This window comes from Ambystoma mexicanum, chromosome 5p, assembly GCF_040938575.1.
Source record: "Ambystoma mexicanum isolate Mex_15411 chromosome 5p, UKY_AmexF1_1, whole genome shotgun sequence".
NCBI lineage: Eukaryota > Metazoa > Chordata > Amphibia > Caudata > Ambystomatidae > Ambystoma > Ambystoma mexicanum.
In genome coordinates this window covers 992953866-992974455 of record NC_090930.1, presented here as the reverse complement: position 1 = coordinate 992974455, position 20590 = coordinate 992953866, and the positions used below count along the sequence as shown (strand labels likewise).

Genomic DNA, 20590 nt, shown 5'->3' with positions numbered 1-20590 from the left:
GCAATAGCCCTGACTCCACAAACGGCAGGCTTGTCCTTGACCCTCCATAGTTGTTCCAGTGCCGATCTTGCTTCTTGGGTTCTCAGAGCCAACGTCTCTACAACTGACTTCCATGAGCCCTGTTGCAGGGATGCCTCCAAGATGTTAAAACATTTGTCGTCGGCCGCCGCCTGTTCTAGTTCGTGGATAGGTACTGAGTTAGGAGTGGCCGCCTTCACCACCAATCTGACATGCTTGTTGGCCTCCTCCGCACTGATGTTGTTTTGTCCTTCCGGATCACTTTGCGGGTGTCTGGACAGATAGTCGGCCGAATTGTTGCTGCCAATGCCAGTATACCAGGGAGATGCCATACTCAAGCAGTCCCAGCATCCATCTTTCAATGCGGGCCAGCGGCTTGGATGACGACCCAGCCAGTATAGGCAGCAAAGGCTTGTGGTCCGTGACAACTGTCACTGGTCGTCCCAGTACGTAGAGACAGAAATTATGACAACACCACAGGACCGCCATGGCCTCCCTTTTGATCTGGGAGTACCACTGCTCCGTCTCTGACAGTGCCTTGCTGGCATAGGTAACAAGCCAGATCTCCCCATTGGCATCTCCTCTGCGTGGGCAGCGTTCCCAGACCAAACGGGATGGCATCCACAACGATTTCTGACTGCAGAGCCGGGTCGATGAAGGCCCTGGTGTCTTCTGCTGTTAAAGCCCCTTTCACTTCTTCAAACGCAGCCTTTTCAAGGGGTACCCACTGCCATTCGACTTCTTTCTGATTCAACCCAACAAGGGCTCTGACCGGGATGCAAGGTTCCTAATGAACGGGCCACAATATGTGACCATCCCTAAGAAATTCCAGACCTCCGACAAATTCTGTGGGTGCCGTCCCTCCACAATGTGCTTTACTTTCCGAGGTTCCTGTGACACTCCCCCTTCCTTTAACACAAAGCCAAATAACTCAATAGTCTTTTTCAGGATTTCACAGTTGTCTCTGTGCAGTGTTAACCCAAGAGTCTGCAGCCATTCAAGTGTTTTAGCCAACCTAACCAGGTGCTCCGCCTCCGACCTTGCATAGATCAGGATGTCCTTGTTGATATTTAAAACGCCATCCAGGTCTGCGAGGGCCCTGCGGATAATGTTTTGAAAATCTTCTGCCCCCGATGACACTCCAAAGCTCAGACGCTTGTAACGGTAAATGCCACGATCCATGGTAAAAGTTGTTGTATACTGCGAGTCCGGGTGTAGTACCACCTGATGGTATCTGGCCGGAAGGTCCAGTTTAGAGAAGAAATGAGCCCCTTGAAGCTCAGCGATAATGTTGTCTATTGTGGGGGTGATGTGACGCTCCCGCTTGATTGCCTTAATTGGGAGCCGCATGTCCACACATATACGCACAGAGTCCAGTTGTTTAGGTTTCCTGGTGGTGACGATGGGGGAGACTCAAGGCGTCAGGCCCTCAACCTTCTCGATGATATCTAAATCAATCAGGCTGTCCAGCTCTTTATCTACCAGGTCCCTCAGATGAAATGGAACCAGGTGGTGTTTCATGGCGATAGATTTGATGGACTCATCAATGTGAAGCCTCACCGGATCACCTGCGATGCGGCCAATACCTTCAAATCATTGACTGTACTTCATCAGGAGCCCCTGCACATCCTCCACATGCACTTCATATGCAAAGCTCACAATTCCCAATGTCTCAGCTGCCGCACAACTCAACAGTATGTTACTGCTAACAGTTGTAACATAGAAACGGGCCCTGATGGATGACCCTCCATGTTCCACCTTGTCCACAAATGCCCCAGCAAGCGGGATGGTTTGTTCACCTCTAAAAGTGAAGGTACGTGCTTTTGGTTTCCGTAGCTTAGGCAGCACTGTCATGGCATCGTAGTGTACTTTCGCCATGATGTTGACAGATGCCCCTGTATCCACCAGCACCGGGGCTGTGGACTCGTTAACCTTTAATAGGCATTGTGGTTGTCTTCTATTGTTGGGCCGTAAAGCACTGACACTTGAAATGAAGAAGTTGTTCTCTTCCTCTTCCTCATCATCGTCCTTAGGAGGGGCACCATTGTCACCTTGATCAATTTGGGCAACATTGGGTTGTCTGAAAAACCCTGCTCTTACTGGCCCCCTTGGGACCACCCCCGGCGTCGGAGCTCTGTACATTCAGGCGTAGTGGTCCAGCACCCCGCAGCGTCCACACGATTTCCCTTGTGTTGGGCATTCGGCGGGGTGTGGGAGATCATAATCACATTTCGTGCAGGAGCCCATGGCTCTCGCACCCCGGTCTCTCTGACTGCCACCTGGATGTCTCACCCCTCTGCCACCTTGACCACGGCCCACTGTGCACACATCTTCCACCTTCCCCGGGTGCACAGCCACCTCCATTTTCAACACCCTCACCTCAGACACCTTGTGGCACCATCCAGGTTCTAATATGCGAGGCAACGTGATCCCAGGCTCTCGCAGAACCTGTCTGCACAGATGAACACCCATGGATCAGCTGGTTTCGAATCATGTTGTCCGCATTATCCCAGGCCCATTGAAGAGACATGCGGTGCAGCCGGCCGTAGAAGTTTTACAGCGATTCGTCATCCTTCTGGCGGGCACTACACATGACAAAAGGTTCATAATCAGCGTTGGCCAGTGGCATGAAGTATTCCCACAGTGCATATTTTGCTGCATCATAGGTAGCGTTTGCGGGCTGTAGGGATTGGAAGACCTCATGAACTGCCAGACCTGCTGAGTACCAGAGTGTCGCCACCTTGCTGTCATCTTTGGTATCTCCTGTGGCCCTGAAGTACACTTCAAGTCTGTCAGTACAAATCCTCCATCTATGACCTAGGCTGGATGGGGCACCAGAAATGGCGAATTCAGGCATTGGCGTCGGTGGTGCTCGGGGGGGCAGGAAGTGCTGCCACGCCCTGGTCATTAGCATTCATGGCAGCGAGCGCATAGGCACCCCACACAAAAGGAAATGCGGACGCAACTCACTGGTCTGCTCTTGTGGTACGGCTGCACACAGATGATGAGTCTGACGATGTTGGCCAGGCACCCCTTTCCATAATACTTCTGACGACTTCCTCCACCACCACACAAACAGCCAAAATGCCCTCCCAGGCACCTTCTTGAAATGTCCAAAAACATTTTAAATTGTCAAACATATGGGGTCACCAGGCATGCACCACATTAGCCCCCTTTCATCAACGTCCAAGTCAGGTAGGAATTGCACAGAAAGAACTTCCTTGCCACGCTAGTTGCTCCGAAAATTGAGTTGGGGGGCCCAGGGAACATAACAAAAGATGGTAGGACTCCCCCAGTGCCTCACCTCACACTCGAGGTAACGGAAGTGTGTAAAACACTTCAAATGTAATAAATCAGCAGTATCAGCTGTTCCCCCATCAGGGAGTCTAAACATTGCAGGTGTATGGGCACTCATGCACTCTTTATCAGAGCCGCAACCCTTCTCCAAATGTGGTCAAAATGGCAGCCAAGCCGCGTGAACACGGCTGTCTCTGTGGCATTCGGAAATGGAGGATAATGATACAAAAATTCACCGGCCCTCACCGCCTGTGCCTGGGTTTATATATTTATGTATGTGATTTTACATCTCAGCTCTGTTTGAGCAATTCATATTTCGCTCACATACCAGAACCCAAAACGCTCCATTTATATGGGATGGATTACCCTCATGCCTGCTAGGCAGATTGACCTACTTTAATAATAGGACTAGGTGATTGGTGTATGTGTTTACACCTTCTGCCATCTCGACAGTGTCTGCCTGCTCAGCAGTGGTTCATATGACCGGGCATTGCTGTTACACCTTTTGCTTGATCTGCAGTTTCTGCCTGCCCAGCAGTGGATTGCTGTGGACCTGATGTTGGTGTTGTTACACTGTCTGCCCGCTTGGCAGTAGGTTTCTATGTACCTGGTATTGGTGTTCTTACACCTTTTGCCTGCTCAGCAGTGTCCTCCTGCTCGCCAGTGGATTGCCATGGACCTGGTCCTGTTGTTACACCTTCTGCTTGATCCGCAGTGTCTGCCTGCCTGGCAGTGGATTGCTGTGGACCTGATGTTGGTGTTGTTACACTGTCTGCCTGCTCGGCAGTGGGTTTCTATGTACCTGGTATTGGTGTTGTTACACCTTCTGCCTGCTTGGCACTGTCTGCCTGTCCGGCAGGGGATTCCTATGGGCCTGATGTTAGCGTTGTTACACTGTCTGCCTGCTCGTCAGTGGGTTTCTATGTATCTGGTATTGGTGTTGTTACACTGTTTGCCTGCCCGGCAGTGTCTGCCTGCTCCGTAGGTGTCTGCCTGCTTGGCAGTGTCTGGCTGCTCGGCAGTGGATTGCTATGGATAGAAGAGTGGCTGCTAGATTTGTCAGACTCTGCCCTTAAAGGTGCTCCCGGAAAGAAAGTCAGAGTTCTGTTTCCAGTGATTCCACGTATGTGCTGCTAGCACTCAATACAATCTATGGGCTTGACAAAGTTAATGTGGTCTCAAGAGCAACCAGGTCTTTATCACCAGCCTAGGACCTCCATCTTGATTGGGTGCCTTTTTCTCTTGGGATACTGGTGGGTACGTATAGGTGTACAATGCAATTGTAATGTTCTACTGTTTAACATTTTATTGCTGCTATATCTGGGCTTGTTTCTTTCTTGGGTGATTGTTTGTGATAGACTGTACCTTTTCTTATTGCATTCATGGAACTTTCAAGTCCGGTCAAATGAGGATTTCAGTCAATTGATTTCTTCTATCTTCAAATGAAACTGACAGGATAGTGGAGAATCGCAATTAACAACATACGCAGGAAGAGTTACCTGCTCTGCTCTTAGGGACATTTAGGCATGTTTCCACATGGGGGTCCCTTGTCTATCTTGTAGATGTGGAAGAGTTGCAACCTTTTATTCATGTTTCAGGTCGTTAAGTGCTGCATGTGGCATAAGGTCTCCTCTAGCATCAGGAGATAATTTGTTTTCTCTTGGCTACAGCCCTCTAACGTGCCTGCAGTTCATGTACTAGTCAAGGTTCACTTCACAGAAGTTATATGTTCAAGGCTGCACACACAATCAGTCCTGTCAGCTAACATGAAATGGAGGGCACATGCTCTATTTATGAGTCTGGTGTTCGCTTGCACTGAGGACATTTATGCTGGTATGAATGTGGCATGCTCCAATAGTAACATCAATATAATGCATCATTGCTCCTTCATATTGATTTATCTACCCAAACTGATGGGACAGCCATCTCACCTGTTCCCTGTCATTAAGAAGAGAATTCTGTTGGGTCCAAATGTCTTGTTCCTATGTGGACAGTGTTTGTTTTACTTAGAGCGGCCAACAGATTTTGTATGGTGTTTCATCTGCATGGTCAGTGGGGTTTGCTCTCCCTTTGCCTTAGTTTCCCTAAACTGATTCAGAGTATATTCACATACATGGGTCTATTTACACGGCTTTCACCACCTTCTAGGTGCCTGGTACAATCCACTGGGACATATGTTTATGTTTTATCAATACATCATCACAATTCATTTCTACCCAGCTGGGTTATGTCATGCAATGGTGCTACCATTGGCTCACATGGTTTACTCACAAACTCCTGAACTAGAGCTTTAAACTTGTATAATAGGAAGCCTCCGCGGGGCCTGATCACGACCGCCGGCGGTAATAGCCCTACCGCCGAACTCCCCGGCGCTAATAGCGCCGGATCACGAGTTCGGCGGTAAAGTAAATCCCCATTCCCCATTGAGCCCATTCGGGAATGCCCCATTCCCCATTGGGCTCAATGGGGAAAATTTGCGCTCTTACCGCCGGCGGATTTCCCGCCAGCGGTAATAGCGCGAATTTTCGGCAGATTTCCCCCCAGTTAAGAGCTGGGGTGAAATCTGCCGAAGTCCTGATTTGGCGGACCTTTAAATCCGGCGGTGTTAGCGCTACTGCCGGATTTAAGGGTTACTGCCAAAGTCGTGATCAGGCCCATAAAATGGCTAATCCCCCCTGACTATCGCGAGTGGGTGTTTACATTCTATTAAAGACATAGAAGCGAGTATTATCTCTCCCGCCCTCCAGTGTTGATGGGAGTTCTTTTTTCATCCCTGGACTATGCTGATGTTGAGGATTGTAATTACAAAGGTGATAGTATCTTATAACCTTCCATGGATATTTCCCTTCCAAATTAACAATTTACACCATTGCCGGGGTTTACCATTATTGGTGTCAGGAAGCTTCTTTCCTTTTGCTTCAGAGGGTTGACTTCTCACCCTATATGCCTGGGATGTAATTGCACATGTTTGTCAATATCGTCTCTCACAGTGTTTAATTACAAACCCTTACATTGTTATAACTGCAGTGCGTAGCGATTTTTCTCAACAGGCTGTTCTCATGTAATGAGTTGGTACTGCCTATAGTGACTCTGACATTAAGACAAGTGTTAAATGGGTAAGGCAGGACTAACATGACCTTTCATGTGTCGAAAATGGCATCGAACATCTCATAATAGGTATATTAGGCAGGCGATATAGGTAATAGCTGGGGAGTGGGTCATAGATCAGTCCACGCAAGGTTTCTTGTTCCTCATGGTAACTTAAATGCATGACTTAATTAACTTCATTATTTTTAAGGTTCACGGAAGGTATGTTATTTCTCTTAAGCGTTAATATTTGGAGGATAGGTACCCTTGTTAGAATGTTACAAAGAATATTCCTATTGGTAAGTTGCTGCAACAACCATTTTCTTCTGTACTGGATGTTTATTATCCTGACACTGAGGATACTCTTATGTGAAACATTTAAATAATTGGTTTGTATTTAATATATCAGATATGGAAGATATGGAAAGGGCCATTCGAGTCCAATTACCCCGTTCTCTTTCTTTCCTCAGCATTCAATTAAGGAATCGCCTTACGTTCTAGTTGCCTTTTAGATTATGGCAGTTCTTTTCTTATAGGAATTCAGCTTTACAAGTGTACAGTTTTGAGGATTGTTTTTTCGTATGCACTCCCCGTTTGGTTTGAATGATCCTTCAAGGTATATTTAAATCCACATTCTAATCCCTGTGATCACAGGGGAGTACAAGCTGTGTCTTATGGTTGCCTTTTTTATATGTTATCAAAGGCAAATGCATTTGGGGAGGTTCACCTGGCCCTTTTGAGGTGGACTCTGCTAGTAGCCTATGTCTAAAATATTTTCCACAGATACTAACTCCGCTTTTTATCTGCAATGCGTTGCCCTTTTAAGCAGGTTTTGCATATCTCTGGTCCGTTGTTGCAGGACATTTTCATCTTCAAGGTTATGATGATTTGCTATGCCTTATGCCCATGGATATATCTTTTATCTGTTATTTCTGTCTGGCATGCGGATAGCAGAATAACGATATTTGGACGTTCGTGCCAGTTGATATTGCTTCATAGATAATGATGTGTATTCCCTCCAGTGTGTTGTTCAATTATTACTGTTCCCTCCATATAAGGGCCCCTTGGCGTACTACTATACATATAAATATATATATTTGATAAGGATTCGTCCAGGGGGAGCAAAGTTATAAGCCGCCCAAAAAGTGCTCTTCCTATGAGTTCAGCAACTTAAACATAACTACACAGCTGCTACTGCAGGCTGTGTAATATATTATAAATATATATATATATATATATATATATATATATATATATATATATATATATATATATATATCAATGAAAAAACATTGTTTAAGGGACATTATGGTTTACTTGCCCTACTGACAAGCTACGGGACGTTATTGTTCAGTTGCCCTAAGAAAAACCTATAAAATTCCATGCAGTTTTCTAAAAGGACATTGCAGTTACTCTGTAGTAATACCACCTATCCATATTATGGTTACATGTAAAACCGAAAACACCAGAAATTCGCTAGTTATGGTACGCTAAGTAACCATAACTCACGCCACCACTGTGCACTGCTAAGACTAACACCCATGACATGAAAGATGACATCACAAACGTCATTGAGGACATTACTGAAGCGTGGGGGAATAAATTGCAACCAGGGTAGGGGATTGCGTCGTTAATGGTGGCTCTGAAAAGAGCCTTTTTTCATTTTTTTCAAAGATGCTTCTAGATAAACATCTTTATTTTTTGTTTTTATAGGGTTTTCTGTTTTCTTCTCCTCCTCCTCACATTCATACAGTAAACTTTTCAACGCCTCCTGTAGATGGGCAAACAAAAGAGCATCATCAATGCTGGACAATGAAATGCCATTTGCTTGGAAAAACTCCCCATTTCGAGAATTAATTATGCCATTGTTGCAGAAGAACATCCCACAAGCAGACAAAAAAATCGCACATGCTTCTGTTGATGAGACCTGTTCCAGCCTATGGCTGGGAACACCATACATTAGGATGGTGCCATACTGTTCTTGGTGGTATGGCAGAGAAAACCACCTGGGCAGTGGGGAAAGAAGCCTCTTCACTGCTTTCATCAACCTCTTCAGTTGATGTAACAAACGTGAACAAGCCATGTAACCCAAATGCATGGCACCATAATGCACACGGACCACGTCAACTGTAGCAAAACTGGCCACTTATCTGCAAAGTTGAACCATAACGTCAAAACTGCGGACATGGACAGCACACCACTATGCGTCCACAGCTTCCAAACCAAAATCGCCATCAAAGCGTCCTTCCAGGGCATACTTGTGCAGATCTACCACAACGGCATCACCCAAAATCAACACAATGCGTTTCGCCATGTCAGCCCATCTCACTATGCAGAGTAATGAAAAATAGTATTACCGCCCCTTCCTGTGAACCACACCTTCAGTACCTGATTGGATAAGTCCCACAGTCCTATTTCCATTGGCCAGTATGGTGAGAAGTGCAGACTCTGGCATGTGCACTTCCCCAAGTACCATGAGGACTGTGCCCCAGTAAAGCAGGAGCAGTCCTTCTGCCCTTTGTACTATTGTTTGTCCAGCAGTACCTCAGTGGGTACTGGTAAAGAGTCACACACGCATCCACCAATCACAGGCAAGACCTCTGCATCCATCAGTATCATTTCTATATAGCACTCCATATGTACCGTTAAACATTCAGAGTGCAAGTCTCGGTTGATTCACAAGCACCTCCAGTAGAAAGTTCTGTGGAGCTATGCGAGACTTCTGCATCCAGATTCATCCATATCGCCAGGAGTGCGGGAATACATTTCAACCCGAGTAGGGGATTTCGTCTGTACTGGTGGCTTTGAAAAGAGCCCTTTTTATTTTTTTTATTTTTTCACGTGCTTGCACAGAACCTTGTTTATTTTTGCTCTTTATCTCAGTTTTTGTTTTCTTTTCCTCCTTACATTTTTACAGGATTCTCTTCAACACTTCTTGAACAGTGTAAAACAACACAGCATTGCCAATGGCAGTCAAAGAAATGCCATTTGCATGGAACCAGTGCAAATTACGCTCAGTAATGATGTCATAGTCGGTGGAGAACATCCCAGCAGTGCACATAAAGTGACATAAGCTTCTGTTTATAAAACACCTTTGGACCTCTGACTGGGGACAAATTACACCGGCATGGTCCCATGCTCCTCTTGGTGATATGCTTTAGAAAACCACCTTGGCAGTGGGAAAAATCTGCATCACTGCTTTCATTATCTTCTTTAGGTGACGAAGCAAATGTCGACACAACATGTACCCCAAATGTTCAGCTCCATAATGCACGACAAAAACATCAACAGTACCGACAGAGGCCTCACATCTGCAAAGGTCAACCATACCGCTGAACCTGCACTCATAGAGAGTGCCCCAGAAAGCTTCCATTCCTTCAAACTCAAAATGAACAGCAATACCTCTTTGCACGGCATACCTGTGCAGATCTTGCACAAAGTGTATCGCTCACCTGATATCCACGGGGACGCCACTCAGTCTGGTTGGACCACTTCTGGCCTTGAACCCCCTCCCTTGGACACTTGTTTGGCCGAGGACCGGGTCTTTTTTTATTATATGTTGTGCTCTCCATCCTGCTGTTCTGCGCAGGGGCGCGTTGTTAGATGGGGCGGCGCAACCTAGTTGCTTCACTGGTGTGGGCCCTCAGAGTCCAGACCTGCTGCCACTCCTGTTTGTCCAGGTAAGACTGCTGGTTTGGCAGTTTGTTCTTTACTTTGCAATTTCCCCTATTAATGTCTCTCCTTCTTCCTTAGGTGCGAATGGAATTCCGGTGGTGCCGTGCTGCTTGGGGCTGTGCACGAGATGGTAAGTGAAAGCGTGATGCGCGGCGCTATGTGCCTTATCTTGTGCTGACCTGTTTGTTCTCTCTTCCTTACAGGACGCTGGGATGTCCCGGAATGGATGCTGCCGAGAAGATGAAGAGCGTAGCACGTGCCGCCTTCTTGATTTCTTGTGTGCTAATCAGTGTTTTCTTCCCTCTTGCAGGTTGTTAAAATGGCCTGGAATGGACGTGGGCCAAGGACGAGTCAACCCCAGGTAAGCGTGCACTTATTTTGATTGTTTTCTACAGTGGAGTCTAAACGCTTACAAATGCTGCTTTTTCGTTCTTTTTTCTTCTCATGTGCGGCTTTCCAGATCGAAGCAGCGCTCGCCGAGCTGGTGTATATTCAGGACCCGGGAGCGGAGGACAGAAGCAGGATTCGCTCGCAGGAAAGTGTATTCTAACAATGTTCTTGTTCTTGCAGGTAACAGGTTCAGGAATGTAGATGAGGATCCGAACAGAACGTGGTGAGCGACACGCTGCAGCTAGCAGAGTAACGCGAAGTGTGTTCCTCAGCTTGGGCATGGCTTATATAGCCTGCAGGTATCCCAGGTGCCCCTGGGTCTGACCACACCTAAAACACTAGACCGCATAGCTCAGTTCTGGGACTGAGCTATGCAGGGGCATCCATGTTGCCCAAAGGCTATTGCAAGTCCCAGTGCTCAAGTTCTCTGGCTCCAGGAGAGTCTTGGGCAGAATGGTAAGGCCCTTGGGGCCATGATGGAAGGCCGTGGTGTAGCCCAGATGGCTTGCCTGTTAGGGCCAGGGGCAGGGGTCATGGCAGCACTCCCCCCAAGGCCCCTCTCAGGGTAGCTCTTCCGTCTGGCCCTGGCTTGGTGGGATGATTGTGATGGAAACGCTGTATCAAACGTGGTGCATTGATATAATCACAGGGTTCCCATGTCCTGTCCTCTGGGCCGTATCCTTTCCAGTCTACTAAATAATGTAGTTTGGCTCTGACATACTTTGAGTCCAAAATGTTCTTGACCTCGAATTCCGGTTCTCCATTGACCATTACTGGTTCGGGTGGTATAGTGACTCGAGTTCCAGGTTGAACAGGTTTCAAAAGAGACACATGGAACACAGGATGAATGTGCATATTGGAAGGCAAGGCCAGTTTGACTGCTACTGGGTTGATAATAGATTCAATGGCGAAAGGACCTAAATATCATGGGCGAAATGTCCAGGTTCTTTTTATAGGCACATGTTTTGATGTTAACCAGACTTTGTCTCCAACCTGGTAGTTGGGAGCCCGTTCACGGCGCTGGTCAGCGTATTTCTTTTGGCTGTCTTTAGCATGGTGTAAATGTTCAACTGCTTTTGTGAAGGCCTGAGTAATTAAGGTGTGCAGAGTTTTAATGGCCGGCATTTCCAGAGTAGTGGCAACGTCCAGTTCGGAGGTGCGTGGATTTCTGTTGTATATTGTGCAAAACGGAGTCTGTCCCGAACTGCTGTGTAAGGAATTATTGTAGGCATACTCAGCTATCCACAGCAAGTCTTTGCAACTTCCTTCCACTTGATGTAGCATACAGTGCAGGTATTGTTCGAGCGTCTGGTTCGTCCTTTCAGTTTGGCCATCCGTTTGGTGGTGGTGGCTAGTGGATAGTCGGATATCGATTTGAGCCATGGAACAGCAGTTTCTCCAGAAGTTGGATACGAATTGGGTACCTCGATCAGAGATTAGCACCAATGGGAATCCGTGAAGTCGTACTATATGTTCAAGGAATACCTTTGCCAGGCTAGATGCATTCAGGAGACCTTTAAACGGCAGGAAGTGGGCCATTTTAGAGAATAAGTCCACAACCACTAGAATGGTGTTGTATCCTTGACTGGGCAGTAGATCAGTGATAAAGTCAAGAGATAAAGTATGCCAGGGCACCGGTGGAATTTCCAATGGTCTAAGGAGTCCAGCTGGTTTTTGTTTTGATGATTTATTTTGCGCACATATGCCGCAGGAGAGGATTAATTGAATGACGTCCTTACGCCACGTTGGCCACCAGTAGCTTCTTTTTACTTTGGCTAGAGTTTTAGCAATTCCAGGATGGCCTTCAATTAAAGAGTCATGATACCCAGAGATTACCTGTTCCTGTAGTTCCTTTTTGGGCAAGAATAAACGATTCCTGAAATATGGTAGTTGGTCCTTGATAGTATAGTGTTCTCCCCGTGTATTCCATTCTCGTAACAGCCCGGTATTCATCACTCGTCAAATCTCTCGTCGTAGTTCGTCCTGAGTCATCGTGGTTGTGATGCCCAGGAGCTTGTCGCTTGGGATGATGGCCACTGGGTCGGGGGTTGTATACATCTGTTCATCATTACCCATATGGGAAAGGGCATCGGCTTTTCCGTTTTTGACTCCGAGTCAAAACGTGATCACATAATCATGCTCCGCAAAGAAAAGGGCCCAATGTAGCTGTCGTGAGGATTGAGCCTTTGCTGTCTTTAGACATTGTAGATATCGGTGGTCAGTTATCACAGTGATAGTGTGCCTGGCCCCTAGAAGATAGTATCAACAGGCCTTAAAGGCTGATTTGATGGCTAGGAGCTCCTTGTCCGTGATAGCGTAGTTGAGTTCAGGTGGTGAAAACTTGCGCAACCAGAAAGCTACAGGATGTAACTGACCCGTTTTTTGGTCCCTTTGTGAGAGAACAGCACCCATCGCCATGCTCGAGGCATCTGTTTCCACCACATATGGAAGATCAGGACAAGGATGTCGTAGGATCGGGGCGGAAGTGAACCTCACCTTGAGTTCTTGGAAGGCCTTTTCTGCCTCTTGCGTCCACTGGAACCTCTTGTTGCTCTTTCTCAATAGTGATGTGATCGGTTGCATAATTTGAGAAAATCCCGGAATAACCCAGCGGTAAAAATTTGCAAAACTCAACATGCTCTGGATTCCTTTGAACGAGCTTGGGGCTGGCCAGTTTAGAATGGTGTCGACCTTATGCACATCCATTCAGATTCCTTTTGGGGTGAGGACAAAGCCGAGGAACTCTACCTCGGTGACGTGAAATGAAAATTTTTTGAGTTTGGCATAGAGGTGATGTTGACGAAGTTTCGTAAGAACGGAACAGACATGCTTGACGTGGTCCTGTTTTGAAGCCGAGTATACTAGAATATCGTCAATATAGACTAGGGCACAGATGTCAATCAGTTCTCTTAAGACATCGTTGATGAAATACTGAAATGCAGCGGGGGAGTTGCAAAGTCCAAATGGCATTACCTGCTATTCATATAGGCCATATTTGGTACGAAACACGGTCTTCCATTCATCCCCCTTTTTTACCCGAACAATATGGTACGCCCCTCTAAGGTCCAATTTAGTGTAGATTTGGGCTCCTTTGACTTGGTCTAACAATTCTGGAATAAGTAGCAGGGGGTAGCGATTTCTAATGGTGATTTGGTTCAATCCGTGATAGTTGATGCAAGTCCTCAAATCTCCTTCTTTCTTCGGCACGAAGAATAGGGGAGATGCTGCTGGTGACTTTGAGCAATGGATGAATCCATTAGCCAGATATTGATCTAAGTAGGACTTCAAATGTTGGTTCTCGGGTTCTGTGAGCGCATTGATCCGACTACAAGGGATTTGTGCACCAGGTACCAGGTCGATCTGGCAATCATAAGGCCTGTGCGGTGGAAAGACATTAGCTTGTTCCTTCTGAAACGCATCTTGAAAGTCCTGGTATTCACTTGGTAAGGTACCGGTTACACCCAGAGATATTGTTGCTATTCCATGGGCTGCTAGGCTCGTATTCGTTGACTTTCTTCCTTTATGGTAACAGGTGTGAGTACAGCCTTCGGAAAAGACCAATTCTCTTGCACGCCAATCGATATGCGGATTGTGCGCGACCAACCACAGCGTCCCTAAGATCAACCGGAACTGAGGCACCTTGATGAGGTCGAAAGCAATAGACTCTCGGTGACCATCCTGACACAGAAGGGTTAAGACTCTTGTGCATTGGAATACTGGACCGGAAGCTAGTTCCGTACCATCAACGGTGGTGACTGTTTCGGTGGTCGACTTAGGGCACAGAGGAAGCCCCATCTTTGCTGCAAGATCCTGGTCCATATAATTCCCACCCGCTCCGCTGTCAATGTATGCTTCTACGGTATGCATCCTAGACGGTTGCTGGTGGTTGATTAGGATCACGGGCAACGCAAAATGGGAGGTCTGTAGTCTACTTTCTTCGCTCGACAAATGGACCCCTACATCTGCTGGGCTTGGTAGGTTTCTGACTCTTCATTCGTGTTTTCCTTATCCGTGACTCCTACGATTCTCCTCAGCGGTTTTACTGGACACTCCTTGAGGAAATGACCTGCTTTTCCGCAGTATAGGCATAGCTGCTGCTTTCTTCTCTTGTCTCTTTCACCTTTGTTTAAAGGGGGTCTTACCCCTCCTAGTTGCATTGGTTCCACCGAATTGTCTGCCACCCATGGCGCATTCTCCCTTGACCGTATGTACATGCGGCGAGTGTCCGGTCTACCACGATCTGCCCGTCAATCTTGCAACATGTGATCTAGTTGAACCACAAAGTTAATAAACTCTGCACAGTCTTTCGGTGGATCAACCACCTGGGCAAGAACATCTTTTAGCTCCCCCCGTAGGCCCCGGTGGAATAGCGTAGTTCTCTTCTCCACAGGCCACCCTGCTTCGACTACGAGCCTGTTGAAGGTCGCTATATATGTTAATAAGTCTTGGTTTCCTTGATGAAGAGACAACAGCTCGTTTTCTAGTGCCTGTCCATAAGTACGAGGTGCGAAGAGCTTTTCCATCTCCTGCTGAAAGCTCCCGAAGTCACGTAGCAGTGGATCATCCTGACTAACGAAAGGTACAGACCAGTCCGCAGCACTGCCACTCAGATAAAATAGTATGAAGGCAACCCGCGACTGATCATTAGGGAAGGCCCCAGGCCTGCAGAGAAAATGGAGGTGACATTGGTTCATAAATGTTGCATACTTCTTAGGATCTCCTGTGAAGCGCTCAGGTGGGGCTAAAGGATCTGCTCCTGGCAGCGTTATATGTACCGGATTGGTTGGTGCCGCGGACATTGATGAGACATTCCCAGGCAATGGGGCTTGTCCGGCCTGTGACTGGAGGAGTTGTCTACTCAAGTCGTCAGTGTATTCCTTAGCCACTATTAATTCCCTCTGCAGGGCGTTGGTCTCCTGTCTAGCTGAATGCACCTCAGCACGTAACTGTCCCAACATCTGAGCTCACTGGTCGGTTTCCGATGTTTCCATGATGCCCAACTGGATTATAGTTTGTGAGGCTTCACGTTCTGTAATGCTCACCTGATATCCACAGGGACGCCACTGAGTCTGGTTCGACCACTTCCGACCTTGAACCCCCTCCCTTGGATTCTTGTTCGGCCGAGGACCGGGTCTTGTTTTATTGTATGGTGTGCTCTCCGTCCTGCTGTTCTGCACAGGGGCGCGTTGTTGGATGGGTGCGGCGCAACCTAGTTGCTTCACTGGTATGGGCCCTCAGAGTCCAGACCTGCTGCGACTCCTGTTTGTTCAGGTAAGACTTCTGGTTTGGCAGTTTGTTCTTTACTTTGCAATTGCCCCTATTAATGTCTCTCATTCTTCCTTAGGTGCAAATGGAGTTCTGGTGGTGCTGTGCTGCTTGGGGTTGTGCACGAGATGGTAAGGAAAGCGCGATGCGTGGCGCTATGTGCCTTCTCTTGTGCTGACCTGTTTGTTCTCTCTTCCTTACAGGCCGCTGAGATGTCCCGGAATGGATGCTGCCGAGAAGATGAAGAGCGGTGAGTAATGCGTGGCACGTGCCGCCTTCTTGATCTCTTGTGTGCTAATCAGTGTTTTCTTCCCTTTTGCAGGTCGTTAAAATTGCCCGGAATGGAATGGGCCAAGGACGAGTCAACCCCAGGTAAGCGTGCGCTTATTTTGATTGTTTTCTATATTGGAGAATAAACGCTTACTAATGCTGCTTTTCCGTTCTTTTTTCTTCTCAGGTGCGGCTTTCCAGATCGAAGGAGCGCTCGCCGAGCTGGTGTATATTCAGGACCCAGGAGCGGAGGACAGAAGCAGGATTCGCTCGCAGGTAAGTGTATTCTAACAATGTTCTTGTTCTTGCAGGTAACAGGTTCAGGAATGCAGATGAGGATCCAAACAGAATGTGGTGAGCATCACGCTGCAGCTAGCAGAGTAATGCGAAGCGTGTTCCTCAGCTTGGGTGTGGCTTATATAGCCTGCAGGTATCCCAGGTGTCCCTGTGTCTGACCACACCTAAAACACTAGACTGCGTAGCTCAGTTATGGGACTGAGCTATGCGGGGGGATCCATGTTGCCCAAAGCCTATTGCAAGTCCCAGTTTTCAAGTTCTCTGGCTTCACATATGAGCCTGGCGCCAAAGGCACCAGGACTCACTACAGGAGAGTTTTGTTCGGAATGGTAAGGCCCTTGGGGCCAAGATGGAAGGCTGTGGTGTAGCCCAGATGGCTTGCCTGTAAGGGCCAGGGGCAGGGGTCATGACACACAGGTATCACCCACGATGAGCACTCTGCGTCTCTCCATCTCTACCAACCTCACAACACAGAGTATTGGGAAAAAATAGTACCGCCCCTTCCTGTGAAGACCATCCTCGATACCTGATTGGATAATCCCCACAGTTCCATTTCCATGTCCACCATGCTGAGAAGGGCAGACTATTGCACGTGCGCTTTCCTAGCTACACCGAGGGCCGCACCCCAGTAAAGCAGGGACAGTCCTTCTTCCCTTTCCACCATTGTTTTTGCAGAACTCCCTAATTAGGTACTATCACATAGTCACAGAGGGATGCAGAAATCATATCCAAGACGTCTGCATTGAACACTATCATTTCTGTACAGCACTCCATATGTACAGTTACACACTCAGTGTACACGTCTTGTGTGTTTTCCAAGGGCCTCCAGTTAAAAGTTCTCCAAAAGTATCCACGCTTTCAGCATCCACATTCACCCAGAGCGGCACCGATCACCACTAAGTACAGGTAGCCATATTTCTTTTCCTCGCAGCACTCCAGTAAGTGCAAAGAACCAATACTTCAAAGTGCAGTACAGTAGTTAGTATTCTGCGTAATGCACACTACCCAAGCACATAAAATATCCAGTTCAACCCTACCCACTTCTGTACACACAGTATTTCAACACAGCACTCAGTGGACACACTGCAGGAGTATTCACGCTATAAGCTGCAGCCATGGACTAAAAACTGTAGGATGTGCTAACAATCACCACACCAATGAAACCAACAATGTATGTAATGGGCACAAACCACACACACAATGCAACAATGTCAAACCTACTTGCAAACAGGCCACATAGTTGTCGGTTGAAGGGCTCCAGCCATGCATCCAAGACGCTAGGGCCTCACCACACACAACACACCGTACTACACCCTATGTTTACATGCTCATGTCATGTGCAATGCACTCCCCATCTACAATTGAGCCTGCCAACTTTCACCCTGGCCACATGTTTGCATGCATGGCTGCATGACATTGCGTTGGGTGTGGTGCACGGTATGTGGGTTGCTGTGTACATTGTCCATATTTTAAATATGTGATTCTGAGGACTTCCTTTCATGGCACAATATCTTAAAGCACATCCTATAGCAAGGGTCTTATAAGGGGCAAAACATAGCAAACACAAATGCTCACATGTGGCTCCCTAATGTGCAACACGTGCAATGACCTACATAATATGGTAATGTACGCATATCACCTCACTTCGGGTGTTATACCAAGTCTGAAATGTCCTCCACATCCATTCTTGAAAGGTCACCACCATCGGAGAGATGCAGAGTTAAACCTGCATGACTTCATTATGTTCTGGTGGTTATCGTGAAGGTCTAGACACTTGGGTGCATGGCCTATAGCCTACGGCCTTTGGCCATGCAACCAAGGCTATAGGCCTTTCCAGACCCACCACAACATAATAGATCCATGAATGGGAACATCGGAAGGGTGTTATAAAGGGCAAACCATAGCAAATGCAAATCATAGCAAATGCAAATGGTCACATGTGGCTCCCTAATGTGTATACCCTACACCATATGGTAATGTACGCATATCAGCTCACTTCTGCTGTTCTACCATGTCTACAATGTCCTCCACAACCATTCTTTAAAGGTCATCACCCTTGGAGAGAAGCAGACTTAAAAATACATGGCTGCATTATGTTGTGGTGGATATGGTGAAGGCCTAGGTCCTTGGGTGCATGGCCTACAGCCTTTGGCCTTTTGCCATGCACCCAACAGTGTAGGCCTTGCCCACACCCAGCACAACATAACATAGCCATGCAGGCGAACATGTGACCAGGTACCACAATCCACAAACATAACATAGTCAGCGACACTTCTATCCAACCCCTGCACCATAATACAGCGATGCATGCACCCATGTAATAGTTACCAGAATCCACAAACATACCACAGTGTCTGGCAGCCCTACCTACTTCTATTCACATAGCACTGTATTACTGACAACCCAACCACAAAATCTTTACAACAGGTGCCCTGCTCCCAGCACTCTATTAAGTGCACAAAACCAACACTTCATGGTGCAGTACAGTAGTCAGAACTCCGCGCAATGGTCAGTACCCAAGCTGATAAAATATGCAGTTCAACCCTATCCACTTCTGTGCACACAGTACTTCTACACTGCAAATACTGGACACACTGCAGAACTGTTCACTCCGTCAGGTCCTGCCAAGGACTGCACACTGTAGGATGCGCTAACAATCCCCACACCCATGGAACCAAAAGTTTATGCAATGTTGACAAACCACACACACAAGGCAACAATGTGAAACCTACTTGCAACCAGGGCACATAGTTGTCATTGCAAGGCCTCCACCTGTGCATCGAAGGGGCTACGGCCTTACCACACACAACACACCATAGTACACTGTATGTTGAAATGTTCATGTCATGTGCAATGCACTCCTCTTCTGCCATTGATCTGCCATCAGTCACCACGGAAAGAGGTAGCTGCACCAGCTCATGCCGTAACGCAGGCTGCCAGCATTCACCACACAAGGTAGACACCTGTGGAGATACCCGTGATTTGGCATGGATACTGCAGGCACACCACCGTCTTCTTCCACCTAATGAGATATATCAGATGAACCACTAGTCACTTCTCCACCCTTTCCATCCCTTCTTGCCATCACATGCCGTAAAGTATGTTTTCCAGGCCCTTCCAGCGCCGCACTGTCCTCTGATACACCATGGCGCATTTCCCAAACATTTTGACGCACTGCACGCTTCCCTCCAGCCAACCACCGGCCGCGTCCAAGGTTCGCCAACATCACGGCGTATTGCAAGCCGATGAGACTTTTGTCTGCAGAATGAACAGGGAAATGGGTCTGCGTACATTTCAGTTCTTTGCAACAAAAGTGCTGGTCGGATTTCCACCAAACACACAAAGCACGCTTTCGGAATCAAGCCCCCACTCCTACCGCAAATTTGGTTAAAATCCGTCCAGCCGTTTTGCCCGTAGGTGTGCGCAAAGTCTTTGCCCATTCAGTCTATGGAAAACAAATTTTTTTGGGACCCCCCTATAACTTTGGCCCCCCTACACCAAACCCCACCAAACTTCCCAAAAGAATTCAGAGCAGCCCATATACCTTTTCTGCAAAGTCTGGTGAGGATTCGTCCACGTGGAGCAAAGTTATAAGCCGCCCAAAAAGTGCTCTTCCTATGGTTGAGCAACTTAACCATAACTACACAGCCGCTTCGGTGGGCTGTGTGATATATAGTAGCTATGTTTACATACTGTAATTTGGAAGTCAGGTTATTATAACTATTGGTGTCATCTGTACATGCCACCCACTTGTTTCTTTTATTTTCCTCTCAGATTCCGGGAGGAAGAGACGTCATGGTTCCTCTTGGTTTATCAGTGGCGAATGAGATGACACAGGGCTATGCAGTGCGTTCCTGATCCTCAGTATTCAACGCATGAAGGACAGTGGCTGATGTGACGTGACAAGGCTGCTAGGTTACCTCCTTGCATGAATCCTTAATGTGGAAATTGTTTCAAGTAACTGCTATTGTTCAGAGCATTAAAGAAGAAGGACAAGAGACTAATGACACAGCCTATTATGTTTTGGGTCTTGCTGTGATTGGCTGATGCAGAGGTCATGAACCTAGCTCATTATCGTGCTCTGTTTCATGTTCTCACAAAGCTTCATTTTGTTTTTTTGAAAATGTTTTCGTAAAATTAAATTTTTCTTTGCTTTTGGATGCATGGATAAAGAAGAATAATGCATAATACTCACCTCTGTGTCTTTAATAGAATCTAAACCCCCACACATGGTAATCAAGGGGATTAGTCACTAAATCACACTTATCACTGCCCTGTGTGTGTAATGTGT

At 47.1% G+C, this 20590-nt stretch overlaps 1 long non-coding RNA gene across 1 annotated transcript in view; it reads left to right on the top strand.

Moving 5' to 3' along the window:
- Nucleotides 1-20278, top strand: part of LOC138481737 (uncharacterized) — a 46626-nt gene extending 26348 nt beyond the window's left edge. Inside the window, exon 3 of the long non-coding RNA XR_011274370.1 lies at nt 20074-20278. This is a non-coding gene — a long non-coding RNA (uncharacterized lncRNA). The remainder of the gene's footprint in view (nt 1-20073) is intronic.
- Nucleotides 20279-20590: the final 312 nt, after the last annotated feature.